The sequence below is a fragment of the Gorilla gorilla genome, chromosome 2 (assembly GCF_029281585.2).
Source record: "Gorilla gorilla gorilla isolate KB3781 chromosome 2, NHGRI_mGorGor1-v2.1_pri, whole genome shotgun sequence".
NCBI classification, from domain to species: Eukaryota; Metazoa; Chordata; class Mammalia; order Primates; family Hominidae; genus Gorilla; species Gorilla gorilla.
The window spans coordinates 185,669,895-185,696,957 of record NC_086017.1 but is presented as its reverse complement, the minus strand read 5'-3'; the positions used below and the strand labels follow the sequence as shown (position 1 = coordinate 185,696,957).

Here is a 27,063-nt window from a genome sequence, read left to right as displayed (position 1 = left end):
TTAAAAAGCTTCTGTATAGCAAAGGATACAATCAACAAAGTGAACAGACAACCCACAGAATGGGAGAAAATATTTGCAAACTACCCATCTGAGAAGGGATTTATAACTGGAATATATAAGAAGCTGAAAACAAATCTATAGCAAAAAAAATCTAATAATCTGATTTAAAAATGGACAAAAGATCTGAATAGAAACTTTTCAAAAGAAGACATACAAATGGCAAACAGGTATATGAAGAGGTGCTCAACATCACTAATCATCAGAGAAATGCAAATAAAAACTACAATGAGATAGCATCTCACCCCAGTTAAAATGGCTTTTATCCAAAAGACAGGCAGTAACAAATGCTGGTGAGGATGTGGAGAAAAAGGAAACCCTCGTACAACTTTTGGTGTGAATGTAAATTTGTACAACTGCTATGGAGAACAGTTTGGAGGTTTCTCAAAAAACTAAAAATAGAGCTACCATATGATCCAGAAATCTCACTCCTAGGTATATACTCAAAAGAAAGAAAATCAGTATATTGAAGAGATATCTGTACTTCTATGAAATAACTGAAAGAGTATAATTGGATTGTTTGAAACACAAAGAACAGATCCTCGAAGTGATGTATACCATAATTACCCTGATGTGATTATTATGCATTGCATGCCTGTATCAAAATATGTCATGTAACCCATAAATAAATATACCTACTGATATAGTTTGAATTCATGTCCTCGCTCAAATCTCATGTCGAATTGTAATCCAGTGTTGGAGGTGGGGCCTGGTGGGAGGTGACTGGATCATGGGAGCAGATTTCCCCCTTTGGTGCTATTCTCATAATAGAGTTCTCAGGAGATCTGGTTGTTTAAAATTGTTTGGTGCCTCCCCCATCACTCTCTCTTCCTCCTGCTCCAGCCGTGTAAGACATGCCTCCTTTCTTATCTGTCATGACTTAAAATTTATTGAGGCCTCCCCAGCCATAGTTCCTGTACAGCCTGTGGAACCATGAGCCAATTAAACTTCTTTCCTTTATAAATTACCCAGTCTCAGGTATTTCTTTATAGCAGTGCAAGAACAGGCTAATGCACTTACCATGCACTCACAAAAATTAAAAATTTTAAATAAGAATTATATTTGACTCTTCAAAGACAAATCTTAAATTTTAAATTATAATCCAAGACTTTACAGAAGTTAGGGAATTTGAGAATCAATATATATATCTGATAACCATATAGCCATATATTGAAATACATATGTCACTGAAGGTATATTGTAAACGGTAATTTGGCCAACTGTATTTGACCAACTACTCTTGAACTCTCTAAATATAATTGTTTTAAGATTAAAAAAAGAATTCCTCATATACTACCAACAATGTACTTAATCCCCGTGCTAAAGGTTGAAAAACTCTGAGCACAACTTAATTTCCAAATCTGTACTATCGGTTTTATCTGCAAAAACTGTATTCAGAAACCACACTGAAACTTTCTTGTTTCACTAAAGTGTGGGGAGGCATAAAAATCCAAGGAGACATTGTAAGGGATTATCATATATTATAAAGGATTAATTTTTTTTGAAAAAAATAGAATACTATAAAGAATACTGTAAACTATATAGAATATTATAAATAATGCTATTCCTATCTAAGTTACTTGAAGCTAGCACTGAATTCTTAAAATTTCTATCAAGTCTAATGCTCAACCTTGTAAACATTTCTTTCCTTATTTGTCTTCTTCAAAGACTTACTCCATTATTGATAATGCCCAGAGATGTCAGATAGAATATAAAAACTGCCTAAAAATTGAGCACTAAGGCTTTCATTGTTTTTCAGGTCAAATACCAGGGATTTGTTGACGAAAGCAGTCTTTGTAACACCTAGAGAAGAATTATCATACATAGTTCTGTTTTATGGCAGGGGAAGGAGAAGAATAAACACAAGAGTTTAATACAATGCATAAATGGCATAAGAAACAGCCTAAATGGATCATCATCTATTTAAAAGAGAAAAAAAGTAAAATTTATATTTCCCCACATATTTGAAAATAATCAGGTATCAGTATTTCTAATGATCTAGCTTTGCTTAAGACATTGAAGGATACTGATTTATTTCCTCTTAAATGTACTCTGACATATTAGGGAACATGTAGCTTTTACTGGTGCACACACACACTTACAAGTAGACATAGTTATTCAGAGACACACCCTTCCCATATTTATGTCTTTTGTAACAAGAGCCTATGAATAATTATGTGTTAGGGAAGAACCATCAATTCACCATCTAGAAAGTCAATTTTCTCCTAGTTAGGGACAGATTTGCAGCCTATTTAGAGTAAATAGCCATTTTAAAAATGTGTTGAGATAAATTATGTCTGCCTATCACAGCTATCAACCTTATAGCCACTCTACTAAAACTATGAGATCTACTACCTGTTGATGAGTGAAAGCACTCAGTCGAGCAATCCACAACTGGAGAGGATTAGCTTACAACTGCTGCCACTATCAGCAAAACAGCAAGAAGAAGGCAGTTCATTTTACAGAAACTTAATGGAGTGTATGGCTCTGGCTGTTTAATACAAGCACTGTCAAGGCATCTAAGCAAAAAGTCTCAGCTGTCATCGCTGACAAGCTGAGTAGAACTACTTGTCACAGTAGACTAGAAAAGGCACCATTAAAATGTTACATGGAGCTGTTACCATACATCTGCATATCGTAGCCACAGAGAGACAACATGCTTATGGCTGCCACAGACGTATGACAATGGTATATCCACAAAAGACTTTTCAACACATAATAGATATGAAAGTTAAATATTGCACTCTTAGCATTTCAAAAATGATAGCAACATATGATGGCTAAGTATATCTTCCTAAGTATATCCATTTGCCAAACTGTTTATGTACTTTTTTTCTATAGTAATGTCTGAGTCGACTTCTCTTTGGTTAACTTTTGCTGTCCAAATCTAAAAGCCCTTAATTTTACTAAGTTACTACTTGAGACCTGATAGACACTAAAAGCTGTTTATCATGAACAAATTATACATTTTCATAATTCTCTTTATCAGGACACTGGGAGTATGTCTTTGCTTAACCGATTTAAAAATACACCAGCATACCACTTCAGAGAACTAATTAATTAATAATAAGTGTCTGATACCAAGAAATAACACGGTTTCTTTGGCTGAGGAGAAATCTACCATTTTCACTTAATCTTAAAAATAAGTTCTGTGTATATCATTTAGCACAGACCTAATTAAGTGACAATTTCCACTGAAATGTGGTTTTAGAGGGAGAAAATGAATATAAAAGGCTCTAAATAATTAAAAATTGATGCAGAGTAAAAACAAATACACTTAATTCTAGTCACACTAACTCAAAGTTTATGACCAGACCTTTTAAAAATAAGGGCTCATAATTAATTTCCACTGGAATTCCTATCAGGTTTCCTTTAGTTTATTAGGATCTTTATTTTAAATGATGTTTACCAACGGCTACTAAGAAAACTAGGTAAGTAACTTTTTCAGAATAAAATACAGATCATTATTTTTCATTTTTAGTCAAGTTTATTCAGTTCTTCAACATGGTTATTGAAAGCTAACTGGCAAATACTGAATTACTGGAGATTAATTTGAGGAATAAAGAGAGAGATTATAACTCAAAGAACTTATAATACAGAGGTGAGACATGTACAGAAAAAAATCTACAATACAAGAGAGAAAGTGATAAGTGCTATGAAAAGAAAACTTAAATTGTTAAGTCAGTTCAAAGTCAGGAAAGATCAAATCTGTCTGATATATGAGCTGTGGTGAAAAGAGGGATTCTCAACTACAGCATTCAGTAGGAAACTCCTCTGAGTCCTAACGTTAAAATAAGTGGGTGAATAGCTCACATTAAAAATTCAGCACATTAATTGCAATACAAATTATGCTCCCAAAGACTTCTCCCAATGAACTCTTTTTATTCCATTTATCAAGAACTAGGAAAGATGCACTGCAAAGGGTTTGAAGCCAAGGATGGGTAAGACCAGATTTGCATTTTAAATACCTCATTCAGCTGCAATATGGAGATGAAAATGAGAAAGGAAAATATTGTATATGGAAAGGCTCACTAGAAGGTACAGAAAATGGTTAACATAAAAGGCCTGAGATTGCTATCCTTACAAAAGGCCTGCTTGCAAGGTTGGCCCTTTGCTGACATCTAGGAACATAGATTTCAGGAGAGTTCCAAGCATTCCCTGATAAAAATAGTTTACTATGCCTGAACTGTGTATGCAAACAATATAGTTTACGTTGAACACCTGCTTTCCTTCTGGGAGACTAAAATGTTGCTATGTCTTAGGCAATGGGTACCTATGTGATCATCCTACAATGACAACCCTGGGCAAAATCTCTAATGAGCTTCCCTACTAGACTCCTGTTGTTACAACTGATTGCTGAAAGAATTAACCATGTGCTGTATGAATCCACTCAGAGTAGACTCTTACACTTGGTTTCTTCCAGACTCTGCCCAATGCACCTTTTGCATATATTGATTTTGTTTTGTATCCTTTCACTATAGTAAATTATGGCCATAAATACACCACTATGTAGAGTCCTGTGAATCCTGCTAGAGAAACACTGAACTTGGGATAGTGTTGGATGCCTCCAACACAGAAAGCTTCATCTTCCCAGAGACAAAGGAAGTCTGAACTAGAGAAATCATAAAAAGGATGAGAGCCCAATAGAAGTTAATGGTTAAAATCAGGGGCATTCAAGTCAAACAGTCAGGATTCAAATTTCACCTCCATCACTGACTGGCCATGGGCAAGGCATTCCTTTGGGACATTAATAAAAGATGTCTAGCATACAGTTGGATATCCTAATCTAAATTGGCCATGACGTCACAAGAGATAAACATTTTTAGTGTCAGATGGTATAAGCCATCAAAACCGTGAAAAGAAATGTATTCATTTAGAAACAATGTACTTAGCAAGAAGAGTTAAATTACAGACCAAGTTACCAGTTAAGGACAGGAAGTAAAAGAGGAACTCAAGAAGTTAGAGCAGCGTATTCTTGAGGTGCAGTTCTGAGACTAGAAGCATCACTTGGAAACTTGTTAGAAAAGTAAATTTTCATTCTCTACTCAAGACCTACAGAATCAGAAAATCTGGGCTCAGTAATCTGATTCAACAAACCCTCCAAGTGGTTCTGATACAGCTAAAGTTTGAGAATCACTGAAATAGCATGTAAAAAAAAAAACAGTGAATAAGTCAGAGACTAGAAATATAGTCAGAAAGCTAAAGAGAAGCAGGTCAATAATATATATAAAATTGGGTGAGAGAAGATAATCAAGGAGTTATGGATTAGCAGCATCAATGGTAGTAGAGAGGCCCAGTAAGTTAAGGAATTTGTTGTGTTCATTGCATTTGGCACGTTGGCTTTACCAGAAGCAATTTCACTAAAGCAGTAGGGCAGAAGGAAAATGGTAAAGGGTTAAAAGTAAAAACAAAGAGCAAGCTACTCTTTCCAGAATTCTAAGTGTAAAGGAATAAGATTTTATAGTGACCTCATAGTGATTTTACAGAGTCATGGCAGTTTTGTTATTAATATTGTTTTTGTTGTTTTGTTTGTGTTTTGTTGTTTTTGTTTGTTTGTTTGTTTGTTTTTGAGACGGAATTTGGCTCTTGTGCCCAGGCTGGAGTGCAATGGCATGATCTCAGCTCACCACAACCTCCACCTCCCAGGTTCAAGCGATTCTCCTGCCTCAGCCTCCCAAGTAGCTGGGATTACAGGCATGCGCCACCACACCCAGCTAATTTTTTGTATTTTTAGTAGAAACGGGGTTTCTGCATGTTGGTCAGGCTGGTCTCGAACTCCCAAGCTCAGGTGATCTGCCCGCCTCGGCCTCCCAAAGTGCTGGGATTACAGGCATGAGCCACCGCGCCCAGCCTGTTTTTGTTGTTTTCTTAAGATAGGAGAGACTTGGCCATGTATTAGGCCAAAGCAACAGAGGGAGAAGCTGCCAATTTATAGTGGAAAGAAAGGGGATAACCAGTAACCTCTTTTCAAAAGAAAAGGGAGAGCATGCAGAAAGATGAGCTGAAGAAAAGGATTGATAGGAAGTGGTGGGAGTTCAACTGAAAGTGTAAACCACTAATTTCCAGGATAGCCTTTTCTCCCCTCAAGTTGCATGATTTTCCTTCCGTGTAACTTATCTGGCCAAATACAAAGCATACAGACTGAACTGTAAAAAGCTATTATGCATTTCTGATATCTGACACAGTAGAGATTCAGTAAACACTTTACAAAACAATTAATGAAGAAATGATATAACTTATTCTACTTTCTCTAGAAATAGCCCTACAAATAAGACAGAGAGAAAGGGAGAGAAACAGAGGGGACAGAGAGGAAAAAAGAGACAAGAAGCGGGCAGAGGGAGAGGAGAAAGAGAAAACTGATGGATGTGAGGTGTGGCTGGAAGGAGTGGCACCCTCCAGCTCATGAGACCTGAATGTGTACATCTCTTCTCAACTGTGCATTTAGTGACTGAATATGGGTAGCTAGAAAATGGCCATGATGAGTGTTTTTATGCCGCAGAAATAAGCAAAAATAGGGCTTGCTATTCTGGAGAGTTGTTAAATGTTACCAGCATACATCTAGAAAGTGCTAAGACATGATCAAGTAATGAAGAAAGGAATTGGCCACTTAAAGTTTACTTACTCTGGACTCCATCAGCAAAAATATAAGAAAAGGAACTAACATCTGTGTTAACCACCTACAAACTAGGACACAAAAACCTACATCAACGCATAGCTGTTGATAAGTGGCACTAGGATTTCAACTCAGATATATCAACTCTAAAACTTATTTCTACATTTTCCCTTATCATTGAAATCATCTGGATCTCTGGTTAAAACATATATTTCTATGCCCCACTCTAGGCCAGCTAAATCAGAACCTCCAAGGAAAGGACTTGGAAGTCTTTATGACCTATTATGTGATTCTTATTAGCAGCCAGATCTGAAAAATACTATGCTATATCACAGTCCCTCCAGGCCATTCTTTGGTTAGCTAGTCTGGGTCAGTAGCATAAGAGCACTCAGAGCCACAACTCAATTGAGGAAAATTGGGCACTGGATAGTACTATATGTTGTAGTCCTTATGACATATGTAAAGTATGAGGAAGAAGAACAGCCTATAAAAAATGTAAGAAAGAAATTGCTTAGAGATTATTCTAAGCATCATTCTTTGATTAGAGGTATCAGGCCTTGCAAATCTTCCCAACGATGTCATAAAATAATTTCTATTTGACAGTTGAGGTAAATAAGGCTTGGAGGGAGTTAAGAAATCGGCATGAAAACACATTGAGCTATGAAGACAGGATTTAAACTGGGTGGTACGATGTTCCAACCACTTCACCAGTTTGCTTTTGCATCCTGTCATGGATTAAAGTTTTAGGAAACAAATTTGGCATATTATTATGCCAAAGTATATTGGCAATTATTATGCCCAAGTATTATTCATGAAAGTAAACTTGTATAAGGAGTTTTTCCCGGTTAAGTAACGCAGCTGATTAAAGAAAAAAATTCCTCAATATTATTAGCTATTTGCAATCTAAAACAAGTGAACCATTGAATTTAGACATCTGTATTCTGGAACCATGTAAATGTCACAGGAAAATCAAAAACTCAGTAAACTATTTAATAAACCACAATAGCAATGACCACTTAACATGCTAGGGCTCACAGAACTCTGCCAGCATCTGGTAGCAATTTTCATTAAGCATCAGTGTTAGTCTCAATTACTGCTTACCCATCATTACTCTTCAGGGTGCTAACATGCTGCATATGATTAGTGTCTTACAAAAATTGGATATCTACCCTCCATCAAACCAGAAAAATAAGTGTCAGGTGAGGAGACAAAATTAGTTCATGGTCATAAAAGTCCATGAATGAGAAAATGAACTACTCCAAAATAGGCTATATACAAGGATTTCTGATACCAGAATTTGAGTGTTATAATTAACCATCTGAGAGTAAAGTATGTAGTCATTTTAACTTACATCTCTAAATAAGAAGCATTACTTACTATATAAAAATCAGCTTTCTCCCTTGTTTTTAGGAAAGCAATGTAGCCACACTTGTTAAGAGAGTAGGTTCTGAAACCATACTGACTTTGAATTCCAGCCATGTCATTTAACAGCTGTGAGATCTTAGGCAAATATACAAAAACCTCTTTGTGCCTCAATTTCCCCACCTTCCAAGTAAAGATATGAATAGCAGTGCCTTCCTCAAAAGTGAACACTGAATTAACTAAAACTCATAAAACACTTGCAACGGTGTCTCACATGTACTAACCACAAGGAAATATTCGCTAATAGTTACTCTGTTATACATTTCAACTCTGTCCCTGAATCTATACCATATTTGAGTTACACAGTTTATGCTGAGAGTAAGAATAACTTATTTAGCAATTTAGAGTTAAATTAATTCATTAGGAAGGTTAATATGGAAATTTGTCTGTATTATAATTAGCTACCATCCAAGATGTAAAGAATATATTTGACAATTCTGATTGTCCTAAAAGAAAATTTGAAAACCTCGATTACAGTGAGTCTGAATAGTCTGCATGCTCATTGTCTGATTGTTTAGTTGGATTTAGGAAAAGTGATAGCTAGGAAAGCTGAAAACCTCTGTCTCTTTCTCACTCTCTCTCTACCTCTTCCTTTCTTCCTCTTTCTTTCTCCTCTCCCTCTCTCTCACACACACACATACCTTGTATAGCAAATAAAGTCAAACTTCAACACATTAAATTCAAATCTGTTGCTAAACAATTTATCCTTGCAAAAAAAAAAAGTAGGTCTAGGTCATAATAGATCCTATGTGGGGGATTAGATTTAGTTCTCAGGGCTTAAGGAAATTGTTGTGGGGGCATTGTTACACAGATTAATAATGGAAACAAGAATTTATCTGAAGTAAATATTTCTGCTAGTGAGGAGCCAAATTAGACAACAACTTTGCAGTTCTAAAATGATTTCTTCATATGTTGTAATTTTAAACATTCTCTCTAGATGGGATCACGTAAATGTATTTACTTTAAATATCTAATTGATCATCTAAAGATGAAAAAGATTCTAAGGGAAAGTCTTATAATATCCAAATTATGTAGATCATTCCTGAGCACAGGTCCCAATCCTTACCTAACTACTGATTCTAATTACTTTCTCAGGTATTGCTCCTTCAGGATGGCCTAAAACTAAAGCCTACTATCTCATCTTTGAGATATACCTAATGCTAAATGACGAGTTAATGGGTGCAGCACACCAGCATGGCTGTTTTTGAGACGTACATATGTTTAGATACATATGTAACTAACCTGCACATTGTGCACATGCACCCTAAAACTTAAAGCATAATAATAACAAAATAAAATTAAAAAAAGAAAAATTGTTTCAAAAAATAAATGAATAAAAAAAAAAGAAATACTCCATTCCAAAATTATAGTTCCATCAGCCTGTATGACATAAAATACTAGGCCATCTTTCTTCACAATAAATTACTGAATAACATCTCTCAATCAGACAGTTTACCTTGGGAATTGTTCTATTATACCTATTTCATGCTGAAATGTCATTTAAAAAAACTCACACACGTATGACACTTCTTAAGCCTGTTATTAAAGCAACAATAAAAGTTTATAAGTCATTTCTGCCAAGAAAATAAAAATCTTGGAAATTGGTGAAAAATACACAGACCTATGTCAGATAGGGTATTATGGCAAACAAACAAACAAAAACTTTACTAATGAAACTATAAAAATAAACAAAAATCCAAAACAGCAAAACTCATAAACCAACAAACCAACTAAATAAACAAAAACAAAAGAGAGGTACTCTTTATAGATGTCTGTGCCTTGTATACTATAATTTCATTCTAACTTTAGAATCGGAAATTCACAACTATAAAAAGACTGAAATTTCTCTAAGAGAGAAAAGGCACAACATGTATTTTATTACGGCAAGTCTTTAGATAGTATCAAAAATTTCTGCAATGTCCTTTAAGTGTGCAAGGTGAACTTTGTATTTCTGTTTAGGTCCATTTTAACTAATCCAAGCAAGCATCAGCTTCCCTTATAAGAAAGATGATGGGAAGTTTTCATTTCATGCTCCATCCATCAGGTGTGCTACCAACTTCAAATGACAAGTTTTCCTTTACCCGCGTCAATAGAGATGCCCTCTGAACTCATTATGCCATAGCAGATGGTTATATTGAATGCTCATACTAACACATTACTGTAGAATGATGAATTCAGAAATATTTTTATAGTCTACTGTGATTTTATCTAACATGCACTGTTTTTTTCTATTTGTCCAGCCAATCCAAACATAATTCCCTATTTGCCCTTCTCCTCCTTAGGGACCTAGAAAAATACATATGGAAGGCCAGGTTAGAAAAGAATATAATTCAAGGCCGTATTGTCAGAAGACCATTGGAAGGCTTATGGAGCTTTGTCCATCTCAAGATTAATGGAGCAGTCTGTCTCCAGAGGATCAGCCAAGGTTCTTAGTCTATCAATCTCCTTCCCAGCCTTCAGATAATGAATAATGCCTGTTGAATCAGGCGGTCCCCTCTTGAAGAGATGTTAGTTCTGGTTTCTCCTCAGTCACAGCTGCTGTTGCTGTGGTTGTATTGTTAGGAAGGGGAAATCTGTTCACCTCTCTGGATTCAGTATCAGCAGCAACTGTGGAGAAAGGAAACATGTGATACTAATGGAAGCCTCTCTTTAAGTTTTTTTTTTCCTTTCATTTCACCGAAATAGCTAGTATTTATTGAATGTCTATTTCTAGTCAAATAGTAACAAAATTTCCATGCATTATCTCAATTAATCCTCATACCAACAACAACGACAAACTAAAGAACTATGATATTAGTACTGTTACTGTGCCTGTTTTACTGATTAAGACATTGAGGTTTAGATAAGTTATATGGCTTGTGCAAGAAAATAGTGGAGTTAAAATCTGCACCAAGAACTTAAGAGCTTAATGTTATACTACTGAAAGGACTATACTCACTGCTCTATTCACTTATGAAACTGTGGATAGTGTTTTGTTGACATTCAATAAGGCCACTCTTACACTTTAAAATTTAATACTAATAAGAGGGACAAAATCTATCAGTAAAAAATAAAACTTAATTATCTTTTCAAGATAGCTTTTAAAACATTTAGATTATTTATATTTATACTTGGATTCATAATTTTACTCTAAGTCAAAAAAAATCCATGCAAGCCTTATACAGTATCTTTTAAAATATTATGTATTGCATAGATGCTAAATGCTACATTATTTTAAATACCAGGATAAAAGGCAGAGTTATAGCTATGTACTTCTATATGGTTCAAATAAAGAATTAACTGCATAGTTTTTTCATGTTTAGGATGGGACAGGAAGGATCTAGTTGAGTTGATTACCAAGATATCCTTATAAAACTTTGCATATAACTGTACAGAAAAAAAAAAAATCTATGGTTCTGACTGATCAATTGAGAAGGACCACGAAAAAGAGAAAAAGGGTGAGATAAGTCTTATAATCAGTGGGAAACTTTAGAAAATAAGCCTCATTTCTAAAAAAAGAATTCTGCTTTTCCTCCTTAATGCTACCCTCTCAGGTACAGTGGGAAAATCTAGCATGGACCTAAAACAAGAAGTTTTGGCCCTTGATAATTAATATGTAAAGATATAAAGAACACACCTTTAAATGAAAGAAATAACAGGATGTTTTATTTATGGCATCAAATATATATATGACTTTTTTCAAAAAAAAAAACACAGCAACAACAACAACAACCCTATTACTAATAAGGGTTTAAAAAACATCATGGGCTTGGGTATTTAATATTCTAGTATTCCACTTCCTGAAAGTTTACCAAAAGTTAATATAACTTAGTAATTAAAAATTTTCAAAAGTGTTTTCATTGACAGCTGTTTATTGGCTCTTCCTACCTAATGAATACTACAGCTTGGTATAAAATCTTCAAGTTATTCTGAAATTACTAATGTTTCAGTCAACTAAATTTGCTCAAGATCTTTGCCTTCCATTCTCATTCACTGTTGGTGTGACCATAAATGGCACAGTCTCAATGAATGGTAATTTGCCAGTAAATAAACAGAAACTCAGACTTGGTTCTAAGATGGCTGAATAGGAACAGCTCCAGTCTACAGCTCCCAGCATAAGCGACGCAGAAGATGGGTGATTTCTGCATTTCCAACTGAGGTACCGGGTTGGTCTCACTGGGGCTTGTCAGACAGTGGGTGCAGCCCACAGAGCGTGAGCTGAAGCAGGGCAGGGCATCGCCTCAGCCGGGAAGCACAAGTGGTTGGGGAATTCCCTTTCCTAGCCAAGGGAAGCCGTGACAGACGGTACCTGGAAAATTGGGACACTCCCACCCTAATACTGCACTTTTCCAACAGTCTTAGCAAACAGCACACTAGGAGATTATATCCCGCACCTGGCTTGGAGGGTCCCACGCCCAAGGAGCCTCGCTCACTGCTAGCACAGTAGTCTGAGATCGAACTGCAAGGTGGCAGCGAGGCTGGGGGAGGGGTGTCCGCCATTGCTGAGGCTTAAGTAGGTAAACAAAGTGACTGGGAAGCTGGAACTGGATGGAACCCACCGCAGCTCAAGGAGGCCTGCCTGCCTCTGTAGACTCCACCTCTGGGGGCAGGGCAGAGCTGAAAAAAAGGCAGCAGAAACGTCTGCAGAATTAAACATCCCTGTCTGGCAGTCTTGAAGAGAGCAGTGGTCCTCACAGCATGGAGTTTGAGATCTGAGAACGGACAGACTGCCTCCTCAAGTGGGTCCCTGACCCCTGAGTAGCCTAACTGGGAGGCACCCCCCAGTAGGGGCCGACTGACACTTCATATGGCCAGGTGCCCCTCTGAGACAAAGCTTCCAGAGGAAGGATCAGGAAGCAACATTTGCCGTTCTGCAATGTTTGCTGTTCTGCAGCCTCTGCTGCTGATACCCAGGCAAACAGGGTCTGGAGTGGACCTCCAGCAAACTCCAACAGACCTGCAGCTGAGGGTCCTGACAGTTAGAAGGAAAACTAACAAACAGAAAGGACATCCACACCAAACTCCCATCTGTATGTCACCATCATCAAAGACCAAAGGTAGATAAAACAACAAAGATGGGGAAAAACCAGAGCAGAAAAGCTGAAAATTCTAAAAATCAGAGTGCCTCTTCTCCTCCAAAGGAACGCAGCTCCTCACCAGCAACGGAACAAAGCTGGATGGAAAATGACTTTGATGAGTTGAGAGAAAAAGGCTTCAGACGATCGGTAATAACAAACTTCTCCGAGCTAAAGGAGGATGTTCGAACCCATCACAAAGAAGCTAAAAACCTTGAAAAAAGATTAGAGGAATGGCTAACTAGAATAAACAGCATAGAGAACACCTTAAATGACCTGATGGAGCTGAAAACCATGGCATGAGAACTACGTGATGCATGCATAAGCTTCAGTATCTGATATGATCAAGTAGAAGAAAGGGTATGAGTGTTTGAAGATCAAATGAATGAAATGAAGTAAGAAGAGAAGTTTACAGAAAAAAGAGTAAAAAGAAACAAACAAAGCCTCCAAGAAATATGGGACTATGTGAAAAGACCAAATCTACGTCTGATTGGTGTACCTGAAAGTGACAGGGGGAATTGAACCAAGTTGGGAAACTCAGGATATTATCCAGGAGAACTTCCCCAACCTAGGAAGGCAGGCCAACATTCAAATTCAGGAAATACAGAGAATGCCACAAAGATACTCCTCAAGAAGAGCAACTCCAAGACACATAATTGTCAGATTCACCAAAGTTGAAATAAAGGAAAAAATGTTAAGGGCAGCCAGAAAAAAAGGACAGGTTACCCACAAAGGGAAGCCCATTTCTGTAACAGTGGATCTCTCGGCAGAAACTCTACAAGCCAGAAGAGAGTGGGGGCCAATAGTCAACATTCTTAAAGAAAAGAATTTTCAACCAAGAATTTCATATCCAGCCAAACTAAGCTTCATAAGTGAAGGAGAAATAAAATCCTTTACAGAGAAGCAAATACTGAGAGATTTTGTCACCACCAGACAGGCCTTACAAGAGCTCCTGAAGGAAGCACTAAACATGGAAAGGAACAACTGGTACCAGCCACTGCAAAAACATGCCAAGTTGTAAAGACCATTGATGCTAGGAAGAAACTGCATCAACTAATGAGCAAAATAAACAGCTAACATCATAATGACAGGATCAAATTCACACATAACAATATTAACCTTAAATGTAAATGGGCTAAATGCTCCAATTAAAAGACACAGACTGGAAAACTGGATAAAGAGTCGAGACCCATCAGTGTGCACATGTATGTTTATTGCAGCACTATTCACAATAGCAAAGACTTGGAACCAACCTAAATGTCCATCAATGATAGACTGGATTAAGAAAATGTGGCACATATACACCATGGAATACTATGCAGCCATAAAAAAGGATAAGTTCATGTCCTTTGTAGGGACATGGATGAAGCTGGAAACCATCATTCTCAGCAAACTATGGCAAGGACAGAAAACCAAACTCCGCATGTCCTCACTCATAGGTGAGAAGTGAACAATGAGAACACTTGGACACAGGGTGGAGTACATCACACACCAGGGCCTGTCGTGGGGTGGGGGGAGGGGCAAGGGATAGCATTAGGAGATATACCTAATGTAAATGAAGAGTTAACGGGTGCAGCACACCAACATGGCTCATGTATACATATGTAACAAACCTGCATGTTGTGCACATGTACCCTATAACTTAAAGTATAATAATAAAAAAAACTCTGAAAGTTGCATACCTTTTTGTATAGTAGATGCAGCTCACAGCAATAATGTAAACATACCTTGAGAAATGACCCTATATGGCAGAAACATCTGAACATGTGTTCAGAGTTTCAAGTATGGCCAACTCAGAGATTCATTCCTTATCTATGAGGAACATGTGAGCCCCTGGCCAACCCAAAGAATGTTTGGGTTAAATGAAGGTTGCCAAGTGGAGGCTGTTGGGGGAGGATGTTAAGTGAAAATGCTACATAAATTACATGTTTCCTGAAGGCATCAGCAGTTCTGCTATCCAGCCAACCGCCACTGGACCACTGTATGTAAGTTCTTAGTAAACCCTGTGGTCTCGTAGCTGGTTCTGGGTCTCTTCTTCAGTCTGTTGAACCCGGTGCCATCCATACTGAAGTTAGCAGGAGTCCAGCACAACACCTTTGACCCGGAAACTTCTAGAAATTTGTAATGAATGTGCACACATAATTACCTGTAAGGATATTCATTGTGGCCTTATTTATCGTATTTTCAAAAATAAGAAAAATAAGGTATACCACTAGGGAGTTGCCTAAATAAAATGCATTACAACCTGTACAACTGAATACCGTCTCTAAAGAAGTTAATTTAAATGTACGGTGCCTAGCACACAAACAGTGCTAAATAAATGATTGCTTGGTCCATAGATGAACAAGTATCCGTTGAAATTTTCAGTAATAAGTTGCCTGAAGTGATTTTATCCAGTATTTGTTAACCGTATATTTGTTTACACATATAATAATTTTGCTAATACCTGTAAAGAGCTTGCTATGTACAAGCCACTATTCTAGAAACTTTTCATATATTAATGCATTTAATGCTTATAACAGTCCTATGCAGAATATAGTATTATTAGTCCCATTGTACAGACTAGAAAATAGAAGCATAGGGCAGGTAAATAACTTGCCCAAAGTTATGGAGTTCATCACTAGCAAGGCCAACATTTAAAAGTAGGCAATATGTCTCCAGAGTCTGTGCTCTTAACCAGAAAATGCACTTGTCTGGAAGACTATTCAACATGAAGACAGTGTGATTGTTTCTGGTTATCAGATCGTTATTATTAATATTGCTTTTGCTTATCAATTTTTTCTTTTTCTACAATAAATGTGAATTAATGTGTCATTCTTTAAGTAAAAAAAAAAAAAAACAAAACTATCTTTTGATTCCACAATGAGCTGGAGACAAGAACGCTATGAAGCTAATGACTGAGAACTACTAGCACAGATCCAGGGTAGAAATTCTGATATTTCACAGCTCCACATCTTTGGATGTATCCAAATTGAAAATGAATTTAGGCAATGAGTGCTTCTGAACCTTGATATCTTACAGGGTAGAAGAACAATACTGTTCTAATCCATCAACATTGTTCTCTTGCTCTCGTCCATGTGAAGTCATGTTACTGATAACTATTTTTTTTCTTTAAGGTTAACACAAAGGTTTTATGCTTCAGCCCTGCCTTTCACTAGCAGAAGATTAGAATCAATATTTTAGGAGATTTCTATGATATAGTGAGCTCAGACGGTACTCCTACAATATAGCCCAATGCAGTGGTTCTCAACTTTGGCTACTGGATTTTTTTCAAAACTGCACAAATGATTATGATGCATATCCTAGGCTGAGAGTTTCTGCAGTATATCTACTACAGTACAGCTCTGACCTTGTAATATTTCAGGGGTCAGAGTCACAGTATTAGTAACTGCAACTGAGTAACAGCCAATTTCAGAATATGTGTTATTCTTATATATACAAATAAAAAGAGCTTTGTGCTTTCATTTAAAATGGGAAAATATACATGAATATTAAGAATGAGTTACTAAATATACATTATCATGTCTGACTGAAATATTAGATTTATAAAAGAGCATGAGGGTAAAACGATAAGTGCAAAACCAAAATCTGATAAAGGAAGATTGTGAAGTTGATCAAGAGAGTGCATTCGCAGTGAATAATCAGTCTCATTGATCAAACTGGAACTGTGTTCTAAGGGAAATCATATTGGCTTGATAAATAATAGAGCTTCAATTTATACACAACAGAATCCAGGATTTAGTAAAAATTCACAAAGGACCAGCAAAACTCACAGTAGCAAACTGGATTAAATACTTGAGATGGTACTAAATAAAAATTTATGATATCCTTCCCGAGGATAATTAACTATCATGCATTATGGAGATTTGTACTTAAAAGTTAGACCAAGGGAATCTGACCATAATTTTTTGAATCAATACTGATAAAAAGAAAAATAAATTTTCACATAAAAGCAACATTTGAAAATAATTTTTTGTTAGTCTATGTGTAGAAAGTTGAAACACACATACCAAATCTTTAACACATACATGATAAAAAGAAAAATAAATCTGATGTACTTAAAACTAAATTTGAAAATAATTTTCTGGGATTTCACTTGTAGAAGGTTGAAATATACACATACTTAATCTTTAAAACATGCACTGCATCTGCTAGTATTTGCTCTACACCCTACACCCAGTGACCTTATACCTTTATGTGTATCTGATTACTTGCTTTTGTTTCACTCCGACATACGTTTTCTGGATAAAGTAAAATTTCTCTGATTACCTCCTTCTTGAACATATTCTTCCATCTATGAACCCACACATGCCTGATTCTTCAACCCCTTTACCAGTCATTCTTTCTCAGTCTTTCTCAGGTTTCTCTTATGAATTATACTTTATATCTTAGCCTGTTAGCATCCAGCTGACAGTAATTGTGCCTATTAATTTATCAGATAAAGGACTATCACTTTATTAAAATATGCCCTTTTTAGATAATGATAACAAATCAATGAACAAAATGGTGTGACAGAATAACTGAGTTGAAGCTTTCCTATGGGAAATATAAAACATTTTGCTGTTCATTAATTTTGAAGGTGGGACTCAGAAAAAGTACATGTGGTTCTTGTGATGAGTCCCTTGTGTCTAAAGATCTAAAACATATGGAAAATTATTCCCCTTTTTGTAATATCCCACTATTTTTTCTCTCAGACTATGTTCATTTCAACCTTTGAAATGAAATTCCAAACATTCAAATAAAGAGGGATATAAATTCTTGCTTTTCCAAGCAGTGTATGGATTATAGACAAAAGCTTTAAAGGAGAGGAAAAGAAACAACGTAATAGCATTGAACCTCTTGTGTACCCAAGAGACTGAGACATTATCATAATGCCTCTATTATGGCAATTGCTGGAATTAAATGCCTGTAGAATTGACCCTAAGGAGTACAGTTCAGTGTTTGCTGTAATAAAACACTTACTGTAAATGCTTAACCTTCGATAGGTTCTATATTCATATAATTCCACAATAGCAAATTTGACACTGTCACTATATGTGCAATAAATAAGCCAGATTGAACCATCCCATGTTACTTTTTGGGTTAACTAAAATATCTTGCTTCCTTCTTCCAAGTCTGTATGGCCTTCCAGAATCTTTAAGACTACATATACCATAAACTAAAAATGGCATGGTACTTTGGTGATTATTCAAAATTTAAAGAACTTAATGGAAAAAAAATTATTCAGGTAGCAGCATGTTTAAAAGTGCAGACAGGTACAGTTTGATAGGTTATATATGATTCAGAATGAAATAGTATAATTGGCAGCACTTACCATATTATAGATTTACACTGGACTTTGCCATCATTTTGCATTAGTGTTATCTCAGCTGGTTGCTATTTAGTAACCTTGTATTAAGTTATTATATTTCATTGACAGGAGGCAATAAAAAAGGCAAATATGGCTTTCCTTGCCTTTGCAGTACAACTATAATGGACGTTGTGTCTATCCTGCAGTTTGAATTACATTTGCATGCTAGATGAACTTAGACATTTCTTGTTTCATCTCGTAAAGTATCAAGTTTAAAAAACTAGAAATGTTCTGAAAAGTATCAAAAAAAAATGAAGTCTGGGCTGGGCACAGTGGCTCACGTCTATAATTCCAGCACTTTGGGAGGCCAAGGCAGGTGGATCACTTGAGGTCAGGAGTTCAAGGCCAGTCTGGCCAACATGGTGAAACCCCATCTCTACTAAAAAAAATATAAAAATTAGTCAGGCATGGTGGCGTGTGCCTGTAATCCCAGCTACTCGGGAGGCTGAGGCAGAAGAATTGCTTGAACCCAGAAGGTGGAGGTTGCAGTGAGCCAAGATCACACCACTGCATTCCAGCCTGGGCAACAAAGTGAGACTCCATTTCCAAAAAAAAAGAAAAAGAAAAAAAAAAGAAATGAAGTCTAGAAATAAATGATGAATTTCTGTCATATAAATTAAAGATAGAATTTGTAAAGAAAATCAGAAACTACAGTTTCTATATTATCCGATAAGAATCCTTCATTTCTCAAGATTGTTGGTATATTCAAACTATTAAGTGCAGTCACAGGTTTTTTATTTGTTTGTTTGTTCTATTTACTTCACTTTCTGGTAATATAGTGTGCAAATTTTGTAAAAGAAAATAGGAGCAAGTATGTTTATATTTTGCAGCATAAGATATTCCATAGCCAGCCAGTCTAATTCATGCTATTGATTTCAACATTAGTTGTCTCCACTTCTTCAACCCCATTTATTCTATAGTCCATTCTATGTACTTTGGTTCTCCAATATTCCACTAAAACCTTCAAGATTTCTTGAAGATCACAAGTGGCAACCTAACTACTAAGTCCAAAGGATAATCTTTTATACAACTCATTAGTCTAGATTTCTCTCTGTCCCTCTTTGTACTGTCGGTAAATCACAATACGCTACTGATTCGATTGCCTTACTATCTATCTATCTCAGCCATTCTTTTATTGCTTAAGCCAATCAAATCAATAGAATATTGTGCTATGCAGTATCTGTCTCAGCCATAAAAGAATTAATTGTGCTACAGAAACAAACAACTTCCAAATTGTCATGGCTTAACACAATAGAGATAACAGTTATTCAAAGAAGCAAGTGATGGAGTATCCACCATACTGACTTTTGCCTATCACTGTGCCAGAGGGAACAGAAAGCTCTGCAGAATCTTGCATCAGCACCAGGCCAGAGATGACATGCATCAGTCCTCGCACGACTCACTGGCCAGAACTAGTCATGTAACTACCTAACCAGGAGGATCAGGAAGTATAATGCTATCATATGCCTGGCAAGAGAATTAGGAGAGTCTCTAAAAATGCGGTAGATAGTTCAAATTGCAACACATCACTGCTCAGAATTTTTCAAACCTCTTTACTAAGACAAGATGAAATATATTACCCTACGTATCAATTCTCCTTTCTCTCTGATCTCTTCCCTTCCCAATTCTTTTTATCCCCAACACTCAGTATTTGTGTTCCAGTGATAATAAGTTGCTTGCACTTTTTTTTAGAAAATGGCATGCTCTTGAATGCATGGACATTTTATACATATTATTAATCTGCTTCTCTGGTATTAGGAAACTATTTATACTTCCAGTTTTATCTCAAAATACACCTTTCCTCTGAAGTCTTCCCTAACCCCACCCAGATTTTATTTTACACTTTGCATATACTTTCCCTGCCTTAATATAAATACATTTTGAATAATTTGCCCTTGTCTCCCCACTGGACTGTAAACAATGAATTCAGAGAATACATTGTTTCCAAGTTAGGTTATTGGCACTTGAGATTAAATCATAAACTCAAAAACAGTGTGATGATTGAATCCTGGGTGATTTCTCTGTCACTTAACCTATTATTAGCTAACTTATTTTTTGAAACAATTTCTACATTTGCTTCCCATGCCATCATTCTATGCAAAGCCACAATGAGGCACACTGTCATTACTATAATAGCCAAAATTAAAAACACTAACCATAAGAAGTGTTGGTGAGAATGTGGAGGAAATGGAATTTATATACTGTACACTGCTGATGGAAATGTAAAATGGCACAACCACTTCGGAAAACATTTTGTCAATTCCTTAAAAAGTCAAAATATACTTAACATTATGATCCAACCATTCCACTCTTAGGTATCTCCCTGAGAGAAATGGAAGTGTATGTCTGTAAAAAATTTTGCACTCAAATGTTCATAGCCCAAAGCTGAAAATAAGCCAAATTTCCTTCAACAGGTAAATAGATAAACAAATTGTGGTATACATACAATTTAATACTACTTATAAATAAGAAGGAATGAAGTATTGATATATATTACATAGAGAGAGAGAATACTATATGAATCAATTGATATCAAATTCTAGAAAGTGTCTATAGTGACACAAAACAGATTAATGGTTGCCTGGAAACAAAAGGTGGCACAGGAAGTGATGGGAGAAAGGGATTAAAAGGAGTTATGAACATGTTCAACATCTTCATTTTAGTGAGAATTTCAAATGTATATACATGAGTAAAAACTGCACAATTGTACACTTTAAATATGTTCAGTTTATTATATGTCAAGTATTTCCCAATAAATTTGTTATAAAAAGATGAGTGGATTTTCTAACATAAATTATTAAACTTAGCCATACGTTTGTTTCTCATTTTGAAAATATTTTTGACATAATTATGAGAGCAACAGCAATTATTAAGAACTAAAAGCCTTTCCACATGAAAAAACGTACAAATGTTCAAAAGTGTGTAACTTTTTGTTACCATGACTACTCAACAGCTTCATAAAATGTTTTATGTCAAATGACCCTTTTCTGTTATATATTTCTGCAAGATTAAATACTTGTATTTATATCCTTACACATTTTTCCTTATTTTTTTTCAGGAAAAAAACAATGTTAAAACCCCATCAGTTTCTCAAACAAGCAAATTTTAAAAGTCCAATAATTTTAGAGTTTAAAGTCTCATTTATTCACTTGATGACTTAAAAAAATAGCAATTTCTTATTCTTTTTCCCTCTCACTGGGCATATGATCACAAAGTAGAACAAGGTATATGAAATCTCCAGGCTCCACACAAAGTAAATACTACGTCTACATAAGCACAGTTGATGAAGCCACCTGAGAATGTGAGCTAAGGCTACCATCCAACATACAAGTGGGTTTAAAATAGTTATACATGTATACCCAGTCACCGTGACAATTCTGTAGCAATCACACCTTAATGCCATATCTAGAAGGATGTTCAACATTCTTTTAGTTTGTTTGCATTTTTTAATGTAAAGTTTACAGTGAAATACAAAAATCATAAGTGTATAAATCAGTAAGTTTTGACAAACACATTTATGTGTATAATTAACAAATGTATCAAGATAGCAACACATTCATCTCTCCATAAAGTTTCCTCACGCCCACTCATGTATTCCTCACTCCCATTTCTCTGTGCAATTATTTATTTGTAGACTTCACCACAGATTAGCTCTGCACATTCTATAATTTCAAATAAATGGAAGTAGACAATATATACTCTTGGGAGTCTAGCTTCTTTTCCTCAACATCATGTTTCTGACATTCACCTACGTGTTACTTGTGTTAGCATATTTATTTTTATTTCTGAGGGGTATTCCAGTGAATGAATATGGCACAAATTGTTTATCCATTCTCCTCTTTATAGATATCTCTGTTGGTTCCATTTTAGGTCCATTATTGGTAAAGCTGCTATGAAGATTCACATACAAGGCTTTAGGGAGACATATATTTTTATTTTTATTGAGTAACTGCTTAGCAATTGCTAGGCCATTGGGTGGGTGTTTGTTTAACTTTATAAGAAAATGCTGAGACTTTTTTGAAAGTAATTGTACCATGTTATCCTTCGATCAACAACCAACATTTGGTGTTGTCACTTTTCATTTCCGTCATTCAAGATGTTAGTGGTCTCTGTGTGATTTTTATTCTTATTTCCCTGACAATTGATTTTACTTACTTATATGTGCATATTTTTCTTTATGAAATGTACAATCAAATCTTTTGCTGATATTTTTAGCTATATTTTTTCTTTCGTAAGATGATGAAGCCTTTGTGAAATATATATTTTATAAATATTTTGCCCAGTTTGTGGCTTATCACATTCTAAATTGGGACTTTATATTTAGTTTTGATGAAGTTTAATTCATATAATTTATATTGATGGAGTTTCCTGAGTATACCCAAATTATGAATAGAATCCTCCTATGTTTTTATATGACTGTTAAAGAAATTAAGACAATTTTTATATAATTACTTGCATAGGTACCATTTCTGCCACTCTCTGTTCCTTCCCATACATCAAAGTTACCATCTGTTGTCAATTTCCCTCAGCATGAAGAATTTCCTTTAACATTTCTTGTACTATAAATCTACCCTTCCAAAATTCACTCAGTCTCTTTTAAGTAAACATATCTTGCTTTCAGCTTAAAGTTGAAGAATAATTTTAATGGATGCAGAATTTGAGGTTGATTGTTTTTTTCTTAAATCACTTTAAATGTGTTGTCCCATTGTCTGCTGACCTTTGTTTCTGATGAAAAGTCAGTGATAACTTCCATCATCTTTTCTCTATATATAATGTAATGATTTTCAATATTTTCTCTTTACATTTGCTTTTCAGGAGTTAGCTTACGATATGCCTAGGTATGGTATTCTTTATATTTATCCTGTTTTGTTTTCCTAAAATTTGTGGATATAAAAATCAATTATTGTCAAAAAAATGAGAATTTTTTGGCAAGTATATTTTCAAATTATTTTCTGCTCCATTATTTCTCTCCTCTTTTTCTGAAATAGCAAATACAGATACACTAGACTCATAGCATTGTTCCACAGGTCAGTGATAATACGTTAACTTTTTAAAACCTTTTTTCTCTTTGTTCTTCAAATTGAATAATTCCTATTGATTTCTCTTCACCTTCATTAAACATTTCTTCTGTCATTCCTAACCTGCTGTTAAGCCCAACCACTGACATTTTTCTTTTAAATTTTGTACTTTCTGGTTCTAAAATTTCCATTTTTAAGATATAGTTTCTATTCCTCTGCTCTGATTCTCCATCTTTTCACTAATCAGAACCATGTTTTTCTTTAAGTCCTTCTATAATAAAAGCACTGTATTAATGTTCTTGTCAGATAGTTTTCAAGATCCGATTCATCTGAGTAAATTTATGCTGACCTTTTTTTCTTAATTATGATTAATACTCTTCTGTTACCTCACATGTCTAGAAAATTTTGATTGGGTAATCTGAATTGTGGAGGATACCTTACAAACACTCTGGATTCTATTATCATCCTCTGAAGAGGGTGATTTGCATTCTAGTAGATAGTTAACTTGGCTAAATTAAAATTCTTATCTTCCTTATATTGGGCAGCAGTTAAAATCTCTGCAAAGTCCTTTTAATATTCAGCTGTCATTTTGCATAGTCCAGAGGTCAAAAAAGGATTTGGCAGAATTTACACATTTCTTATTACATTTCAGCCATCCTGCACTATGCATCACTGGGTGGCAAACCACACAAATGCAAGTATCCCCAGTTTCTGTCTACTTCTGGTCACTGTACAACCTTTCCAATACTTGCTTTTATTTATATTTGACATCTGCTGGCAGGTTAATCAATACACTCTTCTATAACAGTATCAGTAAAGTTCCAACATTTGTTTATAACATTTTAACATTTCTCAAATATCCCTCTAAAATAATGTTATTTAATCAGATATTTGGTTTTAAGAGAACATAATAACAGAGGAGAAAATTATTTTTGAAATGTCCCATTATTCAGATTGTTTGCATCAAATGTGTTATATATGTAGGCATCTAAACTCGTGAATTTTTATTTTTCATCTAGACAGTTGATTGTTGAATCATGGGCTAATATAAGTCACCAAGAGGAACTTAAGCATTTATCCTGAAGCTCTCTGTAACGTTTAATATCTGCTAAAATGTTTTTATACTTTCTTTATAACAGGCATTGAAAATATCTCTCGTTTAGAAAAAAAATCAGTCTCTCCAGATTAAGAAGCGTATGTATTAAGATTATAAATATACATTATACACTTCCAGATTAAGAAGTGTATAATGTATGTTTTACTCTATCACATTGCAGAATGCAATTGACTGTCATAGTAAAGGAAATGGCATACCAATGAAATGAGAACATAATTATTTTTTACTTTTCTTAAAATATGAAGGAAGCTATCATTTAAACCTTACTTCAGTGTATTACATGCAACAAGTTCCCTTGAAAGAGTGGCAGCAAGGCTATTAAGCTCTCAACCCCAACACAGAATGGCCGTGTCCCCTAAGGGTTTGTTTAAATTTAAAGCAGATAAGAACAGTAAAGAAATATAATGTAATCGAGTAAAAAATGTTCAACATCACTGTCATCCATTCAGCAGTAAATACACATAATGCAAAACTACTTCAAATTGTGTATGTAGTGTGCAAAGTTAATATCTAAATAGAAATATTAGATATTACTTCCATTTCACATGTTTATATTTTAATTCTTATAAAGCTCAAAACAATTCTATCATTTATAAGAAAACTTCACACAAATGTGAAGGAAATATATCTACAGTCCCCTCATAGTGATTTAACCCAAAAGTATATCTACATACATTCCATACAAATCAAAAGTATCCTTTAGCCACAGTACTCTCATGTAATTTTCCTTCTTAACATTTATTTCAAGTTTTTACAATTTTTTGTCTGTATGTCTACTTCTTTAATTTCTGTTTATTCTATTTTCCATTTGGCTCCTAGAGTTTAGGAACCATATCTATTTTGTTAAACAATATATACCCAGGCTGGGCACGGTGGCTCACATCTGTAATCTCGGCACTTTGTGAAGCCGAGGTGAGTGGATCACCTGAGGCCAGGAGTTCGAGACCAGCCTGACCAACATGGCAAAGCCCTCTCTCTACTAAAAATACAAAATTAGCCAGACATGGTGGTGCATGCCTGTAATCCCAGCTACTCAGGAGTCTGAGGCAGGATCATCGCTTTAACCCGGGAAGTGGAGGTTGCTGTGAGCCGAGATCGCACATTGCACTCCAGCCTGGGCAACAAGAGCAAAATTACATCTCAAAATAAATAAACAAACAAACAAACTATATATACTCAATGCCTGGCTCAGTGTCTGGGGCACAATAGGCATCTAATAAATCTGTAGAGAGTAAGTGAATGACTAAATTAACAATTAATAAATGTACAGCTGAAATGCATACCTACATTTTTTCTTACACATTCCTCTTCCAAATAAACTTACTATAGAATTTTGATCATACAAAGTATATGTAACTTCGGTGACTGTCACTAAATTTAGAAATTTCACAATGGAATATTCCTTAAGATTTATAACCAAGTTTTTCCTCATAGTTTCTGGCCACTGTTACACAAAATCACCAATTTACATATCTCTTGACAATATTCATGAATGCTTTAAAATTAGACCAAGGAATAACATATTTATAATAATTATCATCATTGATAACCTAAGAATTTTTAGGCAAATTCATCACTAACTAGGAAATGTTTGGGCTTTAAACTGAGTAGTCACATAGTCAAATGGTAAAGAATTGCTCACAAAGTACCAAGTCCACTGAAGATGCTGAATAACTAAGGAGAAAGTCAGCAATGTATATTTTAGGTAGAAATCTTATAAGTGTTTACTGCTTTCATAATTTTGCCAGAGACTTAATTTTGTTGTCTACAATATAAAATTAGTAAGTTATTCATAAAAATACTACTTGATTCTCATTTATTCATTATATCCTGCAGTGGAGAGTTGATCAAGAGAAATATGAGTACTTCTAATACCAAATTATTTAAATTTTTTAAAAAAAATTAACCAAAATGGTACAATCACTTTGTTAAAACCATTGTCAGTTTCTTAAAAAGTTAAATATGCAGCTACCCTATGACACAGCCATTACATTCTATTTCATTTCCCAAAGGAATACAAATATGTATCTACAAAGAGTCTTGTATAAAAATGTTTATAGCAGCTTCATTCATAACAGCCCGAAACTGGAAATAATATAGATATTTATCAAGAGAAGAATGGATAAACTCGTTTTGCTTTTATAAATTGTATCAGAAAATAAAATACACCAGTTTATTGATACAAGCAACATCATAGATAAATCTCAAAAAAAATTACACTGAGTGAAGGTAGCCAATCAGTACATAATGTCTGATTCTATTTATTTGAATTCTAGAAGAGACCAAATGAACTTGTGATAGATATTTGCTTCTATAGGGAATATCGACTGAAGAAGGACACAAGAAAACTTAATGAAGTGAGGAAAATGTTCATATATTGATTGACATGTACTAATCAATCTAAATGATGGACATGCATAATATTTGAGTAT

At 35.1% G+C, this 27,063-nt stretch overlaps 1 protein-coding gene across 16 annotated transcripts in view; it reads right to left on the bottom strand.

The window, feature by feature from the left end:
* The window catches only part of NAALADL2 (N-acetylated alpha-linked acidic dipeptidase like 2), a 1,364,432-nt gene that overhangs the window by 1,204,201 nt on the left and 133,168 nt on the right, over positions 1-27,063 (bottom strand). The gene's annotated exons all lie outside the window — the stretch shown is intronic.